Source organism: Physcomitrium patens, chromosome 7, assembly GCF_059467195.1.
Source record: "Physcomitrium patens ecotype Gransden chromosome 7, ASM5946719v1, whole genome shotgun sequence".
Classification (NCBI taxonomy): Eukaryota; Viridiplantae; Streptophyta; class Bryopsida; order Funariales; family Funariaceae; genus Physcomitrium; species Physcomitrium patens.
In genome coordinates, this window is record NC_143416.1 from 2,696,133 (window position 1) to 2,710,014 (window position 13,882).

The window sequence follows — 13,882 nt, forward strand, 5'->3', positions numbered from 1 at the left end:
CTTTTTATTCTTTCCAAAATCTCATTTTTTCTACAAACATCAAATAGATTTCTTTTGATAAGTATCTTAGAATACACCATTACAAATGAAAACACATTTCCTTCAAAAGGACACATTGTTATTATTTTATATTTGTTTTTCAATACTTCGGGAGTTAAAAAAGATGTACTACCATAAATATAATTATTTCCTATTACTTTTGTATTACTATCAACTTCAATAGATATTCCAAAATTAATTATTTTTACAATAGAATGTCAAACAATCTTATTAATGACTTTTTTTTCTTAAACATTCACCAAAATGTTGTTAAGCTTCAATTTACAATGTACAATGTATATGTCATGCAAGTAATACTTACCTTCTGTAATTTGATACATGATAATAATAAAATATATATATATATATATAAGATATTTCTCTATTTATTTATAATATATTCTTTAAAATTATTTGTATCAATTTCATTTCCAAATAAACATAATTATTCTTTATTTTTGATACAAAACATCCATTATTTTCATTTACATTTCTCTTGATTGCAAAATAATATAATATCAAGTTTAAATGGCTCAGATTTATTAAAATACTTTCTTTTTTTATGAAAGATTGAATATGCATAATTTTCATAATTTTGGTTGTATATAAAAGTCCAAACTACTTTAATTTATACACTTCTTTACAGGATTCTTTGCTTATGAGTTTTATGAATTCAACACTTTTTATATATGATAAAAATTTCAAATCATCCAATTCTCTACCTTCTATATAATACAAGTCTTTCAAGCTTTGTAATAGATAATTTTCCAATCCATATTTTTTTAAATCTTCTTTTTTATTTAAAGAGTCAATCTCCCATGTAAATGTTTTTCATCACCTTCTACTTTATCATAGGATATAACCTCAAAAGTATCAAATAATTTTTCTTCAAATATTTTATCAAAGTTCTTAAAAATCACATTGTTTATTATTTCATAAGAATATTTCAAGTCCAAAAGTAATTCTCTAAAAGTCTCTTTGTTCTATAATTAAATCATTATTATTTTACACAATTTTTTTTTCTATAATTCTTCACTAATAAATAAATTTTATTCAATGTGGTAAATAACTCCCTCAATAATACTTCATACTGCAATCCACCATTGTTGTAAGTCATCAAGTAGTCATGTTTAATATTCTTGCATAAAATTGTACATTAGTTTTTCTTCAACATATCTTCTTTCTCCATAAAACCTTTAATACTATAATATAGGCTTGACATTCTTTCCAAATATTTCTACCAATACCTTCCATATTTGATATTATATCAAAATATTATAAATAATTATTATATTGTTTCATATTAGTTAAATATCTTTCTTTCTAAATATATAATACATAATTTTGTACCAAAATATATTTTTTAATCAACTCCAAAAGATATGCCATGATAACTTGCTTACAAATTTTTCAAAATTCAACCTGTTGTTGCACATTCATAATTGAATATTAAATTTATTTTATTCATTAAAATATTCTATATTTTCTTATCTAAATTGCTATATAAAGCATATTAACTTATATCTTATATAAATACATATATCATTCTAATAATACATCCATAATCCTAAAAATTTCTAAATCTAATATTTAATCACAACTTATATTTTAAAAAGCTTGTTCCAATTCATAATAATAATAATACAAAGCTTATTAAAAATATAATTCTAATCTCAATCTTAACTCAATTTTAACTTATATTTTGGCCTAGATCTTCAATGGCTATTATCTTAATTACTTCATCATACATATTTTCATCTACAAGTAAAAAAATAATTAAATAAGATACAAATACGCTCAATATAATTAACTAATGCTATATAATCTTAATATTATATATAATTAATAATCAATATATCTACCAAATTCCATATTTTAATCTATTTTTTTAATTGTCATTTCTCTATTTAATACTTGTCAAAGACAAGAACTTGATAAAAACAAATAAATAAGTGAAACTTTTTTCAAAGAAAGATGAAAAAATAGAAATAACTCAATATGTATATTAAGAAAGAAACTCAAATAGCTATTGCCAAAAGACAAGAAAATTAGAGACCTTTGAAACTAGACTAGAAGCAAGAAAAGAGTTTTCAAGAGTGAAAAGGGCTTCACTCTTGTCTTTATATATACTATCTAACTAGGGGCTACGTGGCAATGTTCTATATGACCTCCAATATGTATTGACTTTTTAGGACACATGTCTTGATTTACAAGACAAGTTTTTTTATGTATGGGCCATATAGTTAGCTTGGTCTTCAAGCTAACAACATGTGTGGCACATGGCCAACTTGTTGACCACGTTTCTAATCCAAAAAGTCAATTAAAGACACTTATAAAGTCAAAACAACATCTATGAAGCTTCTAAAAAGCTTTCATAGGAAATATTATAGAATTAATTTATTTTTACCTACTTTTATTTACTTCTATCTATTTATATATGTAATTATTGGCTTACATGTGTATGTCTATGACATTACTTCCCTTTCTAAGGACAAGTTCCACAAAGAGCGGTCATCATCTACTGAGAAAATCTATGATGCAACAAATTGTATTTGCGACTTACTCTGATCTTTGTTCTCTTCAAAGATGATTGATAGGGCCTCTCAACCATTGATAGTGCCTCATATGAGAGCAAGAAGACCACCTAGTTATTTGATCGTTGTTGAGGCCTTCATAACTTCCTTCAAATAAAACATTTGGAACATCATCAAAAGTTGTTCTTACCTCTAGTAAAATCACCAAACATTGGGAGTCCCTTCTAAGGTCATGATACCAAATGCATTATATTTCGCCATCTATTTGAGGAAAAACATGTCATTTTTGAAGATCTTCATCTCGATTGCATTGTCTTGAAGGTTGTGACAATTGTAATATCTCATCTTGCAGGTTAGCAAATGAAGGCTCTTGAGTCAAATTTGTTGGTTGTTGGTTCTCCATGTCCTTAGTGTCACAACTACAAAGAAACTACAAACAAAGATTGAAAGTAGAATGTTATCTTATTTAGATTTTGTTTCTTTTATAAAAAAGGTTTTGAACTTGATATTGATGGATGTCATTAATAAAAAGCCTCCACTGCCTTTGCTACATTTGTAAGATTCTTTACTAGCTCCCATGTGCGTTTACTAATATCATATCCGTGCCAATGGACAAGATATTCTAATTTATTTTCACGCCACTTTGAATCTAAGACTTCTTCCGCTTCAAACTCTTTATTATTATCTACTTCTATAGGAGGAGGTAGAGCTTGTCTTCTTCTTAGAATGTCTATTATCTTATATGGTTCAAAAAGAGATACGTAAAATATTAGGTGGATTTTCATTGACTCCAGTAGGTATAAACGATATGTAACTGGATTAATTTGTGTAAAAATAGAAAATGGTCTAAGCCTTCAATAGTCCAACTTGTCATAAGGAAGAGAGGGTCTTGATATTGCGATGAAGTAATCATACCTTGTCACTCATGTGGAATGGTGGTTCTTCCTTTCGATAGACATCCACATTGACCTTTTGTTGTTCTTGAGCTTCTTTTAACTACGCCTTCATTGTTGCATGTAGCTCTCACAAATGATTTGCCAAATCTTTTGCCATAAGATTATCAACTTTTAAAAAGTCAAAAGCATCAAGTCGTGGATGATAACCATAATTGGCAAAGAAAGGTGTTTGTTTTGTAGAAGAATGTACTGTGTTATTCTAAGCAAACTCTACCAATGGTAAAAGAGTTGTCCAATCATCTTGTTGGTAGTTGATGCTACATCTTAAATATTGCTCCAAAACTTGATTAACTTGCTCCGTTTGTCCATCAGTTTGAGGATGGAATACTAAAGATAGTTTTATATCCACTTTTAGAATCTTAAAAAGAGTCCGCCAAAATCTTGATACAAATTGAATTCTCCTATCTGATATAATATCCTTGAATAATCCATGATAGTGATTAATATTGTCAAGAAAAAGCTTAGCTATTTCTTCACCTGTGATAGATTTTGTATATTGTACAAAATATACCATCTTGGTAAAACGATCTACTATCATGAATATAGAGTCATAAGAACCTGAGATTGCAAGATCCATGATGAAATCCATAGAAATAGAAGACCATGGTTGTTCTGGAATGGATAATGGCTGAAGAAGTCTGTAAGGTCGATGACGAGGAGTTTTTGATCTTGAGCAAACATCATAAGATTGTACAAAGTCTTTCATACCCTTTCACATTTGTGGCTATCAAAAATCTCTAGATATAAGCTCCAAAGTCTTATTGTATCCAAAATATCCTATTGGTGGAAAGTCATGACAAGCTTGAAGAACACGTAATTGAGCTTCACCTTCTGGAATTTATAGGCATCTATCAAAATATAGTAGATTGTTCTTGAATTCAAACTTAGAAGTATCATGAGACTTTGAAGGATTTTCCTTAATATCATGAATAAGAAAATCACAAGACATACTTGACTGAACTTGCTTAATGAAAGTTGAATCAACAGTTAGTGTTGATTTCATTGCTCAAAGATGAAGATGCTTTGGCTTCAAGAGAATTGTCTATTGTTGATCAAAAGCAATATCTCCTTCTTTTGATATTAGGTAAGATTATCTAGAGAGTGTATTTGACAAATCTTGTTATTTTTCTGGTTGATAAGTGATCTTGAATTCGAATCTTGACAAAGACATAGTCTAATGGGCTTGGCAATGATTTAAAATACATGCTAACATAAAATATTCAAGGTTCTTGTGATCCATATACATGGTGACTAGGCTAGAAGCACCTTCGAGATAATGGCCCCATTCTTGAAACAAATTCACGATTACAAGAAGTTCTTTATTGTGGATCTTGTAATTGATTTGGATTGCTGAAAATTTTTTAGAATGAAAAGCTATTGGATGAAGTTTATCATTTGTTCCCATTTATGAGAATACAGCACCGAAAACAAAGTCTGATGCAACTTTCCATAAAAAATGGCTTAGAAAAATTGACGTGATATAAGAATGGTGCAAAACAAAGGCAGTCTTCAAAGCTTCAAATGCTACTTCCGCTTCTTGATTCTATTGAAGTTTGTCTTTACAAGTCAAACGTATAAGTGGAATCACAACTTAAGAGAAGTCTTTGATGAAGATCCGATAGTAGTTATCAAATCTCAAAAAACATTAGACATTTCTTACCATTTTTGAGATCTTTCAATTTATAATAGATTGAATTTTCTTAGGATCCATCATAAGTCCATCATTTGAAATGATGTATCTTAAGAAGTCGACTTGAATAGTGTGAGATATATATTTTTCTATCTTGGCATAGAGTCCCCCATCTCTTAGTTTTTGTAATACATGACAAATATGAAGTTCATGTTCTTCTATGTTCTTAGAATAGATTAAGATGTCGTTTAGGTAACAGACAACAAAATTATCTAAAAACTCCCATAAAACATCATTTACTAGATGTTGAAATGTTGCTGGTGCATTTGTAAGTCCTAAACGCATGACATTGTATTTGAAATATCCATACCTTGTTCGAAACATAGTCTTCCATTCATCTCTTTCTTTGATGCATACCAGATTGTATGCTCTTCGTAGATCTATTTTTGTATAGATCTTAACTTGATTCAATTGATCAAGGAGTTCAGATATCAAAGATAGTGGATACCTATTCTTGATGGTGATTTTGTTGAGTCCTTGATAATTGATACACATCCGCAATGATCCATCTTTTTTCTTCACAAAAAAAATTAGAGCTCCTGCTGGAGATGTGGAATGGCATATGAAGTTCTTGGCCAGATTCTCTTCAACATACTCCTTGAGATTAGCCAATTCATTTTGTAATAAATTATAGATTGATTCAAATAGTGATTGTACTCTTTCTTGAAAGTCAATTGAGCAATCAGAAGAATGATGTTCCAGAAGAGTATCCGCATTCTTCTTCTCAAATACATCTTAAAAATCTTGATATTGGCTTGGAATGCCACTTGAAGTCTTTTGACTAGTAGAAACACGTGTGGCATAAATGACAAAAGATGATCTTTTTTTTGTAGCATGCAAAAAAGTTCTTGCACCTACAAATATAGATTTAATTATACTAAACTTATGACTTACTACTTAATTAACTATGTTCTTAGTTATACTTTTAGAAAAGTCAAGACTACGAGAAGTCTAATCTATTTTAGGATTATATTTTTCTAGCCATAATAAACCTATAATGACTGGATTGGAGGGAGATCTAATGATATTAAATATTACAAAGCTACTATGACCATTAGTTGCTACTTCTATAGGAAGGATTTCTTGAGTAACATCTCCTGAAGAAAACGGATGACCATCTATGACTTCTATATAAATAGATTTAGTTTTCTTTAGTAAAAATATGCTATATCTTTTAGCAAACTCTTCATCTAAGAAATATGCTAAGGCTCTTGAATTTAACAAGATAGAGGCTTTGTGATATTTAGGTCCTAAAATAATATTTATTATAAAACATGGAGAGGGTTCTGAAGAGAGAATAGGACCTTCACTAGGTGTTGTACAAGGTTCCAGCGGCATGGTCCCTATTGTAGCTGGACAAATTTGTTTTCCAACATGCTATCTTCTTTGATTGCCATACTCCTCATTTTATGGTTGCGTCACTTCTTTGGACAATGTTGAGCAGCGTGCTTAGATTCTCCACAATATAAGCATAATCCTTCTTAACGACGATAAGTCTTTTCTTGCTCAGTAAGACGTTTGAAATGTACCGCATCAATTTGCATATCTTCTACTTCTGAATATATGTATTGAAGAGATATTGGTGTTGCCATTGAATTATTGTAATGTTGAGGTCCACTTGTATGGTTCTCAGATCGAAATTTAAAAAGATGATTGTTGTACTTCACAGAAAAATTAATTACTTGACTCAATGTTTGAAGACCAGGTAAGTTGAGGATTAATTTTTTTACCTTATATTGTAATCCGTAGAGAAATTGGCTAACAAGTGTAGCATCATCCTACTTGATATCAATTACAAGTTGTCGAAACTATGAAGTGTATAACGTTATTGATCAAGTATCTTGCCACAAAATATGGATTTTATTGCTTGCAATACAAATTGCATCATGATCTCTATACTTGGATCGAAATTTTGCCAAAAAAAACCTTTAGATTATGCAATATTAGATCTCGTTGTTCAAAAAAAGATGAAAACCATGATAATGCTCAACCTAAAAGAAGCGTATCAATGAATCTAACTTGCGATCCTGGAGTTGGATAGCTTTGGAGTTGATGTTCAATCACAAGTTGTATTTGATTAATAAATCCTCTATTCTTTGATCTGGTTCCATCAAACTTCTCGGGAAGGGCAATTTCAGGTTTTCTAACATTGGAAGGACATTCTACTATAGGAGAAGGGACATGATTTGGTGCAGATATTGAAGGAGCTCCAATTATTTCTATATCTTCACTTCCTGCCAATCTTGTTGCTCTTTGTGGTGGAAAATTAAATTGATATATTGCAAGCATTAACTCTCTCAATTGCTCCTACATTTGTGCCATTGTACTCTTTATTTTAGCAAGCTCTGCCATGATAACACTTAGAAAAAAAGATGTCTAATATTACTTAAGACAAATAGAAGAAAAGACTTGAGAACAAAGAAAATACTAAGGACAATATCAGTTTAGAAGAGGGTAATCTGCAACTTCTAATACGCTCATGTCTTATCAAAAAAAAAGAGTAATACACTCTTAATCAAGATTAGACAAAGCTGTAATATTGTAAGTATACTCTTGTCAATCTGTCAACGATAAGAACTTGATAAAAAGAAATAAACAAATGAGACTTTTTTCAAAAAAAGATGACAAAATAAAAATAACTCAATATGTATATTAAAAAAGAAACTCAATTGGCTATTGCCAAAAGACAAGAAAACTAGAGACCCTTGAAACTAGACTAGAAGCAAGAAAAGAGTTGTCAAGAGTGAAGAAGGCTTCACTCTTATCTTTATATATACTATGTAACTAGGGGCTACATGGCAATGTTCTATAGGACCTCCAATATGTGTTGACTTTGTAGGACACATGCCTTGATTTACAAGGCAAGTTTTTCTACATGTAAGCCACATAGTTAGCTTGGTCTTCAAGTTAACAACATGTGTGGCACATGGCCAACTTTTTGACCACGTTTATAATCCAAAAAGTCAATTAAAGAACCCTATAAAGTCAAAGAAGCATCTATAAAGCTTCTAAAAAGCTTCCATATCAAATATTATAGAATTAACTTATTTTTATCTATTTTTACTTACTTCTATCTATTTATATATGTAATTACTGGCTTATATGCATATGTCCATGATAATACTATCTTGTCTTTATTTCATCCAAACTTCACAATCTTAGGTAGCAAATCCTATACTTAAATAAATCCTAAATAATCTCTTACAACTACTAAACCTTATATGAATAGTATACAAATCTTCTAATAATAAACCTTATATCTAAAAACAAATCCTAAAAAATCTTAAAACAAATATCCTAAATCTACATTATAATCCTAATAAAGATTAATAAGCCCTACAAATATTAAAAAAAATCATTTCTATAAAACTCTAATAATCCTTTCTTTAATCCTAATAATTTATTAGCAATAATTATAAAATATTATTTAAAATCCAAAAAAAAAGACAAAAAAAACAAAAAAAACAAAAAATCCAAATCATAATTTAGATAACCTCACCAACTCACTATTACAAAATCAAATTATAGAAATTTTTAGAATTTATTTAGAACTTTTTAAGAAGTTTTAGAGCAATCTTCAAGACTTTGATAAAAATAAATTTTACCACTTCGGAAGCCATTATGAAGAAATGGAGTAAGATTTGAAGGCCACATGAGGTTCTTAAGCTAATTGTGTGTTTTTAAATACTATAGTAAAGTCAAAAATACAAAATTATTGGTTTTACTAGTAGAAAATAGGATGACGAGTAGCTAATGTAGTCTTTATAAAAAGAGAGGTGCACAAGTTCCATATGGGTTGTAGCACCTTGAAGGTAGTTATGAATATAAGACTAAGGCCTTCTGGCCTCTCTTAGACACCTATATACACTACTTATGAGCCTTGGTGAGGCTCAAACTCTTGATCTCTTAAGTAAGCTATCCTTGAAGTAAAAATTATTTACTTAACTTTTTATTTATCTACTTATTATTATTAAACCTTCATAACTTAGTCATAGTAAATCGGATTTACATGTTTCTTATACCATTGAAAAGATAAAAAAAAATAAAATTTTTTAAAAATATTTTTATTTTTTTATTGGATAAAAACTCAATAAACAGTTCGTGATTAGTTTTATAGTATACAATTTTTTGATTGCACGTCTTCCACTTATTTTGTGTTTTGATTATTTTATTCTTATTCTTGATACTTCCACTTCACACCACCCATAACAAGCAATTTTTAATTGATGCCATCTTGTAATTGAGTTGAGGAGTAAATTTTACACTCACACTTCTTGTAGACAACTCAGCCTTAGTAAGTACCTTGCAAGTTTAATCATATCCAAATTGTGCAAAAGTTTCAATAGCATGTGAAAAACATAAATTTATGAAAAAAACAAGGTGTTGATAGTAAAACTAAAACTAAAAAAGATAGAAGCAGACAAAAATTTTATAATCTAAAATATTGCTACAAGCACATCTTTTCTCACTAATGCATTTCTTTACAATATACTAGTTCTTGCCTAAAAGAAAAATATATTTTTTTATTTCAAGAAACAATCTTGAGAAAAGAATCATAATGTAGCTTTCAAAAATAAATAAATAAATAAATAAAAACTCATAAGTACTACTTGTTTGTAGTCTTATTGGACTTCTAAAAATTCTTAAGAAGATCCCTCTAATTAAATCACCATAAATTAACTGTACCATATGGGATTGCTATACATCTTGTTTGTGTATCTCTCTACATTCTTCTTGCTCTTAGAGTTGATTCTTTCTGTGACTATTGTTTATAAATCAAATTATTAGGAATTGATAATTAAGTTACATGAATCCTTAAAAAGCATTCTTTGAGTCATTTTTATGTTTATATTTTAATGCAAACATTTGCTAATAATTATATAGCTTTGATTTCAAACTAATTATGTCAAATGTTTTTTGGGAGCTATAGGTTTTGTTGAAAATTATGTTTGGTTATATGGAACAATATTAGTTAGAGTGTATTATAAACCAAAAGTAAGATGTATTTGGTTATATGGAACAATATGGAAGTATATTATAAAAAATACTCCAATATTAATTGAAGTATATTATAAACCAAAAGTAAAATATATTTTATAATTTTCTATAATTTTTTTTAATATTATAATTTTAAAATAGAACTAGATTGATGTATAGATTTTCAAAGCTAATAGTAATATCCAACTCTAATATGCAACAATCATCTATACATTTGGTTGTTATTAATATTCTTAAAAATATTTTTAAATATATTTGACGACCATATAAACATGCTTATATATATATATATATATATATATATATATATATATATATATATATAATATTTTATAATGATAAATATATATAATCATATAAAAAAAAATTATAGATAAAATTTTAATAATTATTTTTAATATAATTTTTATTAATTATAATTATATTATCTTTGTTACATATTTTAATTTTCTTTTTACCAACTTCTAAAAACCATAAAACATCATTAATTTTATACATGATGTACATATATATTATTTAATTTCCATCATTAACTTATTTATATTAATTATTATTTAATATATTCAAATATAATATTATTAGATATTTTGCTTATAAGTCTATAATAAAACTTAAAAATATAAAATATTTAAAATACACTACTATATTTTATATTTTATTATAATATTTTTTATTTTTATTAAATTTATTATAATTTTTTTATTAAAATTCATGATATTTACTAAAATCTTTCTTTCTATGAAAACATTCTGTTGAATTATGGAAAATTTATAGTTTTTGATGCTTTAATAGTAGCTATACTAATTCATGGTGTTTTAGTTATTCCTATTGTATATCATAGTAGTAAAAAAAAAGATATTATTTCTAATAACACCATTTATAAGATTTGATATTTTTTTTTAAACCATATTTATTAAAAAAGTTATAAGACTTTGGTCTAATATATATATATATATATATATATATATATACATACATACATATAAGTAAAGAGATTTTAAATTTAATAAGAATATATATTTATTTTAGAAAAAAAAATCATAGTTGCAAAAATAAGAGATTTTTTTATTTTCTAATAGATTTATTTTATTATAAATCCTTGTATAGTGACTCAAAATATTGTTTCAATGTTGATATATTTTTAGAAAGAATGGTGTATTATAGATGAATTATAGTGAATAATGACACGTGGTTTGTATAACAAATAAAACACTCCTTTATAGCTATCAAATGAGCCTAAGTTAAAAAGTATCCATTTGATAGTTATGGAGCTATGATCAATCTAATTTGGAATAGTATTAAAACAATTTTTTGAATGTAGGGTCTAATTTTTGGATTCTATCAATTATTCAATACTATAGCATTCTATTGTCATCAGATTTACTATGACAATAATATTACTAATCAAATGACATCATTAATGTTCGTTAGTACCTATAAAAATACCATTCTTAATTATAATTTTTGGAATGTACATATTTCAAATTACCACATTCTAAGACCTTCTAAAATCTTCTATAAATTTCTTGAATCTTTTAAATACTTATAAAAATCTTTCACAATCTTTTAGAAAGTTCCATAGGCTTCTAAAAGCCTCTTTAGACTTTTAGAAGCTTCTTTTTAATTCTAGAAACTTCTATAGAAAATACCATAGACTTCTATAACCTTCATTATATTATAAATAAGGGTCTTTGGAACCACTTTTGCCATCAATTTCATTCTTTGACTTTAATCTTAATATATTTCTTTGTTAGATTCTTATGTCCTTGGCAATTCCTTAAATAACTATAAGACCCATTCCTTGCTTTCTCCAAAACAACATCACCTTTGATCTTTTTTATTTTCAAAAAACTTATGGCCAAATTGCTTTTGAACTTTGCTACAATAATGCTATTATCTTAAGACTAGCAAAAAAGATCACTTTTAATAGAAAGAACCTTAAATTAGATAGATCAAAGAAGCTCATTATAATAGGGTATAGATAAGATAATTGAATTGATGATACATAGAAATAGATAATTGGAACCATATTTGAAAAATTATGGAAGTTTCTAGAATTAGGGCTAGGTTAGTAGATTATGTAGGATCAACTATAAAAAATTATAAAAGAACTTAAGGCAATTATTTAAATGGAACATACTATAGAACCTTCTAGAAATGGCTTAGGGTGGTTATCTAGATAGGGTCTACTATGGAACCTTTTAGATGGAATTTAGGACAGTTATATAAATAAAATCTATTATTTAGGAACATTCTAGAAATTCTAGGGTGCTAGAACAAAGTATAAATAAGATTAGCTAAGGCCTTTTGAGGCATTTGGTTAGGTATGGCTTAGGACCTTTTTTCTAAATAAAATTTGGATTTATATCTTTCTATTTTATTTTGTTTTATTCTAATTCCAATTGCTCAATTTTTTCTTTTGTCTTCTATTCTATTTAGTTCTTTTCAATTTTATTATAGCCTATTTTATCTTACTTTATGATGAGATTTTATATTGCTATGGATTAAAAGAGTCTTAAACACTTGAGATAGATTGGTTCTATTTCACTCATTGTAGTGAATGAAAGAACGATCATTTGCCAAATCAATACTAAAAAGGCTAAAAATATTGTTGAGGTTGTTAAATGTCTTAACAATATTATTAATAATCCTAAGTCAATCCAAATTATTTGAAATGTTCTCAAAAAATGGAATATGAAAGTCATGGTGAAGAAAAAAAAAAAAAAAAAAACTCTATTATCAACTTGCCATTGAAAATAATACTTGGATTTTGCTCTAAAATACAAGAAATGGACTATAAAAGATTAAAAAAAAAATTATTTGGTCAAATGACAAAAACATCAATAGATTTGGATCAAATGGCAAAAAGTGGGTGTAGAAACAAAAGAATCAATCCTTGCTTGATAAGAAGATCCAGGAAAGAATCAAGCATGGGGGTGGAAATATGATAGTATGAAGTTATAGGAGATGGAATAGGGTTGAAAGGATGGCAAAGATTAGAGGAAAGATGGATGCCAAGCAATTTGTGGAAATTCTTGAAAAAAACTTGCTTCTTAGCATTGAAGAATCTGGTATTTTTTAAAGAAGAGGTGATTTTTCAGCAAGATAACAAACCCAAGTATAACTCAAAACTAGCATGGAAGTAGTTTGATCATCATGGAATTAAAGTAATAGATTGGCTTGCTCAGTATCTTGATCTTAATTCCCTTAAATATCTTTGGGAGCATTTCAAATGCTAATTCAACACTTCGAAGATAAAACCAAAGGGAGTTTGGGAATTACCAAATAGAGTTTAGAAATTATAGGAAAAAATAGCTGCAGAATGAAATAATATTTCAGTAATTTTGTGCCAAAAGTTAATAGAAAGTATGCCTATGAGGTCAAAAGCAATTATCAAGGCCAAATGAGGTCTTATAAAGTATTGATATATAATTGAATACCTCACTCAAAAAAATGTTTCAATATTGTTTCAAATTAGATTGATCATAGCTCAACAATTATTTAATGGATTCTTTTCAATTTTGACTCATTTGGTAGCTATAAAATAATATTTTATTTGCTATAAAAATCTCATATCATTATTCACTACAATTCATCTGTAATACACCATTCTTTCCAAAATATGTTAACATTGAAATAGTTTTTTGAGTTACTATAAATCTTCA